This window comes from Acanthaster planci, linkage group LG10, assembly GCF_054643075.1.
Source record: "Acanthaster planci isolate LZ-2023a linkage group LG10, COTS_SCS, whole genome shotgun sequence".
Lineage (NCBI taxonomy): Eukaryota > Metazoa > Echinodermata > Asteroidea > Valvatida > Acanthasteridae > Acanthaster > Acanthaster planci.
Window position 1 is genome coordinate 16460347 of NC_141786.1, and position 10305 is coordinate 16470651.

General features: G+C 41.5%; 1 long non-coding RNA gene across 1 annotated transcript; it reads right to left on the reverse strand.

Moving 5' to 3' along the window:
* Window positions 1-995: 995 nt before the first annotated feature.
* On the reverse strand, window positions 996-7181 carry LOC147797873 (uncharacterized). The gene is made up of 6 exons (XR_015426829.1): window positions 7021-7181; window positions 6719-6806; window positions 5941-5997; window positions 5586-5639; window positions 3597-3708; window positions 996-1768 (listed from the first exon to the last, which is right to left on the reverse strand). It is a non-coding gene; the product is annotated as an uncharacterized LOC147797873 (long non-coding RNA).
* Between the last annotated feature and the right edge of the window lie 3124 nt (window positions 7182-10305).

Genomic DNA, 10305 nt, shown 5'->3' on the forward strand with positions numbered 1-10305 from the left:
GGATGCTTTCGTTGGAAAATTGTGAGGGAACGTGACTGCACAATGACTATTTTCATGCGTCAGGCCCAAGAAAGATTTTCTGTTCTGATAGTCTAAAAAAGTCGAAAACTGTTAATCCGTAAATTCTTGATATCCTCGGTCAACCTTGTGTTAATGTTGCCGCCGTTAAATAATAAAAATCAAGTGGACAAAGTACCATCCGACGGTACAAAACCTATAATCGACAACATGCTGAAATTAACTCATGGATCGTTATATTAGTAAAAGGTGTACGGAAAATATTTTTTGTCAGGTAAGGATTTGCCTGCGTCATTTTGCGCAGACAGGGTCTGACAGCTCAAGTCACTGCAACAAAGCCTCCCATTACCAGGGCAAAGGTACCTAGAATTGAACTTGCCTCAATCGTGAGTCTGGCTCTTGGAGTCTCGACTTCACTTTTGTTATCAATCAAGATTAAAGTGGTTCTTCTCTCAATTTCAGTAGGCCTGTCGATTTCTTTCCCGGGTGAGTTTTATTTCCCATCGTGTGTAAGTTACAGCGCGCATGCAGAGTGTCTGGACTGGACCGCACGCGGAAAGGGGTTGGGATTCACAATGCCCCATCTGATTTTGTCATGTTGGTTACAAAGCGACTGGCTGCAGACCAAAGCCTAATTAGCTGTACCCAAATCATAGTACCGCCTGGGACAAGTGCTAATCAAGTAGGCCCTATCTATGAACGGCTGGAGTAATTCTGGAATAAATGGTATTCATAGGGGGCCATATTGGAATTGAACCCGAACTTTTTTAAGAAGAGTAGAAATGAAAGCAATGAAGCCGAAATTCCATAACGGATTAGTAGAGAATTAAGCTAAATCTAGCAGAATGATGCCTAGGTATGTGGATCATAGTTAAAGATGGGGGTACGGCAGAGTTACGTTGCGTGGACCAAAAGGCATTTCTGCCACATGACAACAACAATAAAACAAGAAGAAAACGTACATTCAAACTTTGTGTTTTGCTGCATGTTTTTGTAATTATTACTTTAATTCTAAACCAATCACCAATAAAGACTAATGTAGTTAAAATCAAAATGATGGATAAGAGAAAGAACGGGGACTTTACGCTAGAAACCTGACTATGTTATTTGATTTTTTTTTCACTCACTGTGACTCGCGTTCAAAGCGAGCACTTGATGCAGTGGGTATCCAGGGGGCGGGGGGAGGAGTGGTTACCCTCCCCCATGAAACACGTCGCCTTTTTCGGGGGAGGGGTGAAAGTGCAAGTGGTTTAGAAACGCTTCTGCAAACTTTCTTTGGGTGAGGTGATGATTTCGTGATGGATAAAAATAAACATTTTTGCTCAATACCCTCAAGACCTGGATACGTCACTGACTGGATGGAGTGCACATCGTGCTTGACAAAAGGTTCTCCTTAGCTTCTCATCTATCTCTTTTTTGGCAACGAAATAACCAGCCGGGCTAACTTACTTAAGATATTAAACATATTGTGGCCAACAGCATCTGCAACCTTTATAATTTTACCTCATAATTATTAGCTTCGTTTTTGCTTTCAGGCAAGGCTAAGGGTTCAGACAAGTTCTCTAACTATAAAAGAATTAAAATTGGCATAAAGGCTAAGTTTACCGACAATTTTCCTTGAGAAGAATGAAAATGGGACAATAAAGAAAAAAATGAAAAAATACAACCTAACCGAGTATCAGGCTTTACTGAACAACTCAAACCATAAACTTCTTAGACTTCCACTTATCATAATCTGCCACATCAGAATCTGAGGAAAAAAGCACAGACAAAACTTACTGAATTTTTATTATGCAAACATGGACATTAAAATTGTGAGTATAATACAGTTGCAACTGAAAAGAAACAAAAGAATGAAACACAGAATGACGTATAAAACATTATTTCAAACAAAACAATCATTAGATATTTGTTAATTTGATCGGACGTGTTAATAGATGTGAAATGAAATCTTTTGATTGTCAATTATGTTATGGTTTTATAACTTAGTTTGATACAATTAAGACTAACTCTTTTGTGAGACCCAACAGCTCCATTGCCTGCCGGCGCCTCTTCTCACAAATCTTCAGTTAATTACCAGATTTTCTTTTTGTTGAAGGGAGTGAACACAATACATTTTTGGCGTAATTTCACAAGATTAGCTGATTGCGGTGCGTAATATCCACGGCAACTTACATTCCACAGTGTTTCATATTTGAATCAGCTGCTTTGTGAAAAATCGAGAAAAACAGCACGGCATTTTCAACGTTTATATTGAAGGTCTTGTTATTTATCTTGCATAAAATCTATGGATTACAGGGCGTTCGTAGTAAGCGAATAATGTCCGCGGGATCAGGGTGGGAAATAGCCATGGCAAGTTCTCTTTCCCTTAAAAAGGATCAGTTTTCAACGGCTAGGAGCAGTCGATTTACTTTGGAGTAATGTGCCTCCTCGACAATGTAGCATAGTGCGCATTCCTGAAAAAAATTCATCCAGGGACGCAGTCGATTCATGTCCGTGAACGAGTAGGCCACACAAAAAAATAGGTTAGTACCAGTTGTATTTGCAAAAAAACGAGGAGGGAGGACTTTTGTTTTGGTTAATTCTTGGACACTGAAGGCAAGAACCATGTTAACTTCAGATTCTTGCACAAAAGTGCACATGACATTATTTTTGTGTAAGTACTAATAGATCGCACGTTGTGCATGCATGAGGTTGTGTGGGTAGAAACTACGGTGGACAGTTAAAGACATCAGAAAAGACAACTTTTAAAGAAAAAAATTAAGAAAAAAAAAAAAAAAACACGAGGCAAGAATTTTTGAGGCTGGTGCTGATGCGTAGCTATTTTTTATGTGGCCCAGTGCACGTACACGCACGATCATTCATTTATTTATTCATATCATTTATTATTTCTCAGGTACTTAATGACTGCATTTCCATGTCAGTTTACACGTCAACGAAATTCTAAAATCTTCATTCTTAGCTGATTCACTCATGCGTATATAAGCAAAGAAGAAATTATGTCTTGCAACATGGAAAATTTCACGTGAGGAAATCGTACATTTTGTTGACGAAAATCCCTTTCACCATTCTCCTCTGAACAGCCACCATGTTTGGATCATACCATTATGCTCTCGGGGTGATTTTAAAGTTGCAAAGTTTTTGCGTTAAGGAAACCAATTCCTTTAATAAAATTTAACTTCACACTGATCCAATTTATTTTCCATTTTACACCTTGCACTCAGCTTCCTATGATTTCATTGCTTTTTGGTGCGTTTCTGTCGGTATATTTAGCTGCTTTTAAGACTCCCACAACATCTGCAAACACTACATACAACAAAATCGGCGCCTGTTAAAGGCACGTGTTGTGGAAAGTGAAATGAACTCTTATACGATGGTTGGCCAAACATCGTAAGACAAGAGAACGAAATTTCTGTTTTCTCGGAAACTACAGCATTCTAGGCGGAAATGTTGTACAGACTGATTCAGGCTGTTACATTTCTTTCAAGTAAGATATTTCAGGATTATACGGTAGTCCGGTTTGAGGATTTTTACCAATTGTGTTCACCACCTGTAATAACAATAAAATTATTCATTACCACGAAATCCAGATTAGAGACACGTGCCGTTGCTACTTGTAGGTTGTGCAGATACCGAGGTAGTGAGCGCAGTGTGGTTTTTCAGGCGGACATGGCTTCTTGCATCCCCATCCTGCGTAGACGAAGATTTACTTGTTAACCCTTTTTACCATTTGCACACGTTTCAAAAAAGAAAATACTTATTCATATTTGCACACGTTTCAAAAAAGAAAATACTTACAGACCAAAGGATTCCAACGAATCGGTGCAAGAGATTAAGGAATTTCATCTCAATGAAGGAGCACCCAGCTTCGTGAAAGCCCCCCCCCCGCGTTTATATGTCTGTGGTTGGAGGGAATGGCTATGTGGCCAACAGAAATGAAAACATCCCACGGCTCTTTTCAATCGATGGAGGCGATGCGTCTAATAAGAAAGCGATATCTGCATTATACACACAATATCTATGAGAGAGTAAAAACGCACGCAGATGTCCCGATGGGCAAGCATTCACATTTGTAATCAGACATGGAGAATGACGATAATTTGGGAAGTCAATATTCCACAGAGTTGGGTGACAATACTGTGGCGGCGACACTCGCCGTCGCCCGCCGGTCGACGAACACCGAAGTACCCACCAACAGCGGGCGGGGCAATCCCACAAAATTATTTAATAAACCTCACATGCACATGAGCGGCTATGTACACACGAGGGGGGATTATGTCACGAACGGAGGACTCTAGGCCTGTCCGTTTGTTGGAAATATACCAACCCTAAAGGAATGACAATCAACGTGGCTACCAATCTACCAAGTCAGGTAAATCTCAATAAACCTCAGTACACATAGTGTCTTAGAGAGCAGCAACAACAACTGTTTTATTGACCCAAGTCAACCTCACAGTACATGTATAAGCTTCAACTGTGCATCCAGGTCTGTGACTAATAAACCTCAACACAGCAATCAATTTATGCAAGTGATCATGGAACATAAGCATAAAGACTGTGTAATAACCCTCGTGTATTACCACAAGTAATCCACAGCGACAATAACCCTCACTGTGGCACCTAGTATGATCAACAGTAACAATGTCATGCAACTGCACACACTAGCCCAATAAACATAGGAGTAACCTCGTAGCAAACCCCAAGACATGCAAGCTTCGGCTTAGGTTACGGAGCTCCGAGTGAACCTCAGTGTGACCACATGCGACCAGGCCGACAGGCTTCCAGCAACCCAATCTCACGTAGTGAGAACACTGTTGCACAAGCCACACAGGCCTAAACGTCTCACACCACTCTTGCTCAACCTACAGCCACCAAACTGACACTCAATCCCACTTATTATAAGTGATAGCTTGCTGACAAATATTCTGAGGTCTCACCGCTCGCTGCCCTCGACAGATCGCCGAACACCGCGCTGCACAACCCGCCAGCTGTGTGTGAGGCTGAATTAGCGTTTCGCTCTATCTGCACTGCGATGCTTCTACCACGACGTCTGGAGACGAACTAACTACCAAATTACTGACTACGCGCCAATGGATGCGCCGCGCGTCAGGGAACCAGACATGTATTACTAAACTTGCGTCAGTCCACAGACTGTTTCGCCACAATACATTACTTCCGTTGCCACAACCTGCAGCAACGCACCTGGTTGGCATTCTCCACAAATTTGACGAGATTTTAGCAAACTTTTGGTGATGGCGAAATCGCGTTTTCGCACTAACTGCACTGATATACATATACAAAGGGCTAGCGTCGGCACCACAGGCCGATGTGGGATCTCAAACGTACGTCACATTTTTGCAAATTTTCTATGCTAATAAGCTGCTTCTCTTGGGGCGGGGCTGTCTCGGAAAAGCTCTTTCTAATGGTTTTTTTATACTTAATAATTAAGGCTGCAACTTTTACTGACAGGAAGTCTTTTTTAAACATATATTATCTCCCATTCATACTAATAAAAAACACATTTCATAGGCCCTTTAATTTAAATTGCATACAGTGTGTTAACTCACCATTAACGTCCCGGTTGAGTTCCATTGGTTTGTACTCTTCGCCTCCGCGAGTCTCTGTACGGAAACATGATCACACATTATTGTGCCTGTTTGTGTAAGCTTTTGTTGGCAATTCACGGGCAGAAGACGATGCCTGTTTTGTGCTTGGTAGAATTTTCACAGTTCTATCCAATCAAACAGATTGCTTTTTCTGTTTGGTTTTTCTTTTCCACTCTGGAAAGCTTTTTTTGTCCGTCCGGTGGTGTCATGGGAAAACGTTATAAATGCAATGACTAATTCTGACGAAATGGCATTTTGTGTCTTTTTTCTTCTTTGTCTTTGGTGTCTGAAACTGATAATGACAAAGAATACTTACCAGGGTCACTCAGCAACCTGTAAAGTAGTTCACGGAGAGCCAGTTCCTTGTCCTCTCCTTCAGAAAAAAGTTCAATTTATGACAAGAATCGATCAATAACAACCACAACGGGCCTCAGACCTATGACTCGCGTTCTAGGATAAAGATAAGGACATTTTTTTATTGTTGGGGCGTCTTTCGATCTCATGTCTCTTGGAAGAGGGTCAGTTAGTAAAAAAAAAAAAAACTGGAGATCTTGGCCTCCAAATGAACAGACAAATACGATGAACACATCAAGCTAAATGTTGAAAATATTATTTATTTGATGTAAATTGACTTTTTTATTTCTTAAGATGTTAGACAAGTAAAATTATAAATCCATTTTTAAATTTTCCTGTAGTCACCAAAAAATGAGAAGAATTAATTTTCACCCGGCATATGCCACCTTTTGCCAATGTGTGCCATCCCAAGATTTACAATGCTGGTGAGCTCTCCCTGGATTGTCTTTTGGTATCAACACTCAACCTTTTTATTGCTTTTTTGTTTTCTACTTTAGCCACGAACTTGGTCGGAAACTAAAACAATAAGCTTAAATGGGGCGCCCCAATATTACTTCTAGGGATCAGAAGCCAACCGTAAAGACACTGCGCACTAAAATCTAAACCCGCCCGGAGATCGAGCGCTCGCGCCGTATACCCTGATATTGACGCCACTAAAGTACGATTTGTGATCTCCTGAAGTCAGGAGAGAGCTCCAGATGTGGACATCCTACTCCAAGATGTTCCCGAAGAATGCTTACCTGCTGGGCTGTTGTAGGCATATGCACAGGTACAGCCCAGGCATAGAAGCAGAAGAGCAATGTAAACTCTCATGGTTGCTGAAATATACTGAGAAAGAGAAAAGACGAGATCACTGAAGCAACTTTCACAAGACTAACGCATGCTTATCTCCCAAACTGAGCCAAGGATAAAGAAGACAACCGGATCGTTAAAGAATGAAACTGACTAAGGACAGTTTATGTCGTCAGAGAACGGTACAGGTTACTGTTAAAAGTAAGTATGGAAATATCGTGAAGGGTAAATCAGACATTTGTAAACTCACAGGAGAGCGTGGAGATTTCGTCCTAGCGAAGTACAAGTTGTTCCTGTCAATATAATGCCTGGCAATGGAATATTCGTTGGGGTGTTAGAACTTATAAAGACACTTGACTTACGGCCTTACAGTGCAGACAACGCAGCCAAATATGATCCAGGGGAGTGAGCTATAACTTGGTCCAATAACAGCTCGCCTTTGCAGTGGGCCTACACTTTCACATGTAAAGAGAACAAGGGAACCAGCGATCTAAAGGGTGGGTGCCAAATAAAGTTCACTTGTAATATAATGCCAAGCTACTCGGTCTCTGTCTGAAATAATGGTGCATAAAGTCTGTAGCCTGTGACAATGCCTGCTTGTTAGTGGCTTCGTGCCTACAATTTCAAGAAATGGGCTCTGTGGCCAACTCTTTACCCGGTTCTCGTTTATGTTCTGTGTCGTTGACTCATTGCAAAGTTTTTTTCCTTTCAAAGATCTTTCACCCTGACAGGAGAGATTATAAATCCAGATGGCATAACAGAGCGCAGTCCTTGGTGAGATGTCGAAAAGTTCAGTTTCAAAGCAACTGCTGATCAGTGGCGTAAATCTGTGTTGGAAATGGGGGAGGGGAGATGGCCGTGGACATTTGAAAGGATGGGGGGGCGACACCGTACAATGCAAAAACTGGGGTGTTAAATTTAACACCCGCGGTGTTATCAGCAGACTACACCAACACTATTCACTGGTGTTACAATTTTGGTGTTATTTGGTGTTACTTGTAACACCTTCTAGTGCACTGTGACACTTACAGGTGTGCAAAGTAACATCATCCCTATGTGGTCATCTGATAACACCCAAACGTGTTGATTTTAACCCCGAGTTTTTACAGTGTATACACCGTATGGGGGCGATGTTTATGATAAAGATGCACATCTATAATGTGCATCAAAGTCATGCAGAATCTTACATCAGAATGGCACATTTATGGCATGAACAAGGAGACCTATAGGTACGATATTACTGGAAATTAAAGGTCGTTGATGAAATTCGTTTTTTTACTATCTCCCGGTGACTTTTCCGAAACATTAGTTGAGGACTACAAAGGTAAATTCCAACATGAGTGTTTCACAGGGTGGTTTCAGTTAGGAATTATTCTTCCATAAATTATCGAACGTGAGAGGACAGCCCAATGTAAACTCCCCATAGGCGGACCGTATCAGGGTTCCTGAAGCTCACTGCGTAACCTTTTACTTCCAGTCTCTAGTCCATTTCTCTCCCCCTCAAAATGTATGGAGGATACATGTATATACCTCCATCCCCAGGATCTACGCCCATGTTGTTGATATAAATAAAAAAATCTCTGGACTGAACTTAAGCATTCATCAACAACTTCAGTTATTTTGTCCCCCCAAATGACTACCTCTTCGTTGAAAATCTCGGTTGGGGTGAGGTATCTGTGATCGCTTTTGAGCAAGGAATCTGCCGGGCACACAGACTTCTCTGCATACTTAGGAAAACATTCGTGTACGGCACGAGGTGCTGTGGATGTTTTTGAGCGGAATACCAAGCCTCGTTCCAGCCAGACCCGATATTGGTGTTGGAAAGGATTACGGTGGAGGGCAAGGGGATTTGCCTGAACCTTCAACCAGAGCAGGGATGGCGTGATGCCCTTTGTGTAGGAGGTTGTGGAAATGCTTTCTTATCTCTGTTGCACACAAACAGAAGAACACTGCTGCATTCTGATATCTGGTAGGCTGTCTTTCGACATCGGTAGTGCAAAACCGAGGTTTCCTTCGTTGCACATGATCTGCGCCAGCGTACTGTTGGAAGCTCCAATAAGCTTCCAGGCCATCTGTCATTTTCGCATTCAACAATCTGGAAAGGATCTCATTATCCTCTGCTTGGAATGCCATTCAAAATATCCAGGGAAATTTATGCTCATGGTTGACATACTAAAATGCTATTAAGTCTCAAACTTAAGAAGTCTGTTCAGTGAAATGTAGGGTCGCATGCACTTATTGATATTTTTCAGGGGAAAAAAAGGAAAAAAATCCATAACAAAAATGACATTTTTTAAATCCCCAGACAGACTGGAGCCTTTGCGAAAAAGTCCACTGAGAAGTTTCTACCAAAAAAAAAGATAAAAAAAGAAACAAAGAAAGAAAGAAAGAATGACGTGTCTGAAAACCGATCATTTGCATCCAACCACATCAATTGTGTGCACCACTTGGTAAATAAACAGCGCTGTTTGACTGATCAATTTTAACGAAATGGAAATACTTTTAACAACCCTGCTGTTGCTTGACCGTCGGCTTGCCACGACCGAGCAAGGATACAGGTAGGCCTAGTACACAAATGAATGTTTTCTTCAAATAGTAAGGGAACCTGGTCGGACGATAATGCAATGACCTATTTTCGCGTGTCATGTCAGGCCATGCAGAAAGGTTGGTCTATTTTGATAGTCTGACCGTCTGTACGCTCAAAAACCTAGTAAGCTGGGAAATCGTTGAGATTTTGGATACACTTGGTGCATGTAGCCGCCGTTGTAATTAAAAATCTGATCGATAGTATAACCTATCTGTGCATAACGGATCAACCAACGACGTATCAAAACCAAGTATTATGGATCTATACGGGGAAAGATAAATAGTTTTGGCAGGTAAGGATTTGCTTGCGTCATTTTGAGCTGGGTGTATTAGCTCACGTGTCTCAAAGTCTCCCTGTGGGAGAGATTAGGTACGTGGCATTGATACGAACTTGCCTCAAAAGTGGCCTCGGCTTCTGATATAAGGACTAGATAACATTTGTTTTCAATTAATTAAGATTAGAGTGACACCGTCCTTCTATTTTATTATCGATTAATTTTCCGAGCGACATTTGATCATTATTCACATGTTATGGTTATACGGCTTCTGTGAAAAAAATGACAGTTGGAGGGATAGTCCAACAGTTGGGTTGTGCTAGATTAGGAAAGTGGGCGGGGAGGTCCAGTAATGACATACCAAGGCATGTTCATGCCTCAGGACTGGACCACACATGCAGCGGTTGGAGTTTACGATGCCCCATCTTTTCATGTTGGCTATTAAGTGATCGGCACCAGACCAGAGCCTATTCAGATGCAACCAATTCTTCCGAGTGGGGGGTGGGGGTTACACCCTGGGACGTGTGCTGACCAGGCCCCAGCGTATGGGTGGAGTATTTCTGGGAATAGACTTTATTCATGGTCGGCCATATTGAAATTGAAAGCCAGTTTAACTCTTCATTTTGAGGTCTTAAGAGAAGAAATGGAAGCAATGACATTAAAATTACACAATA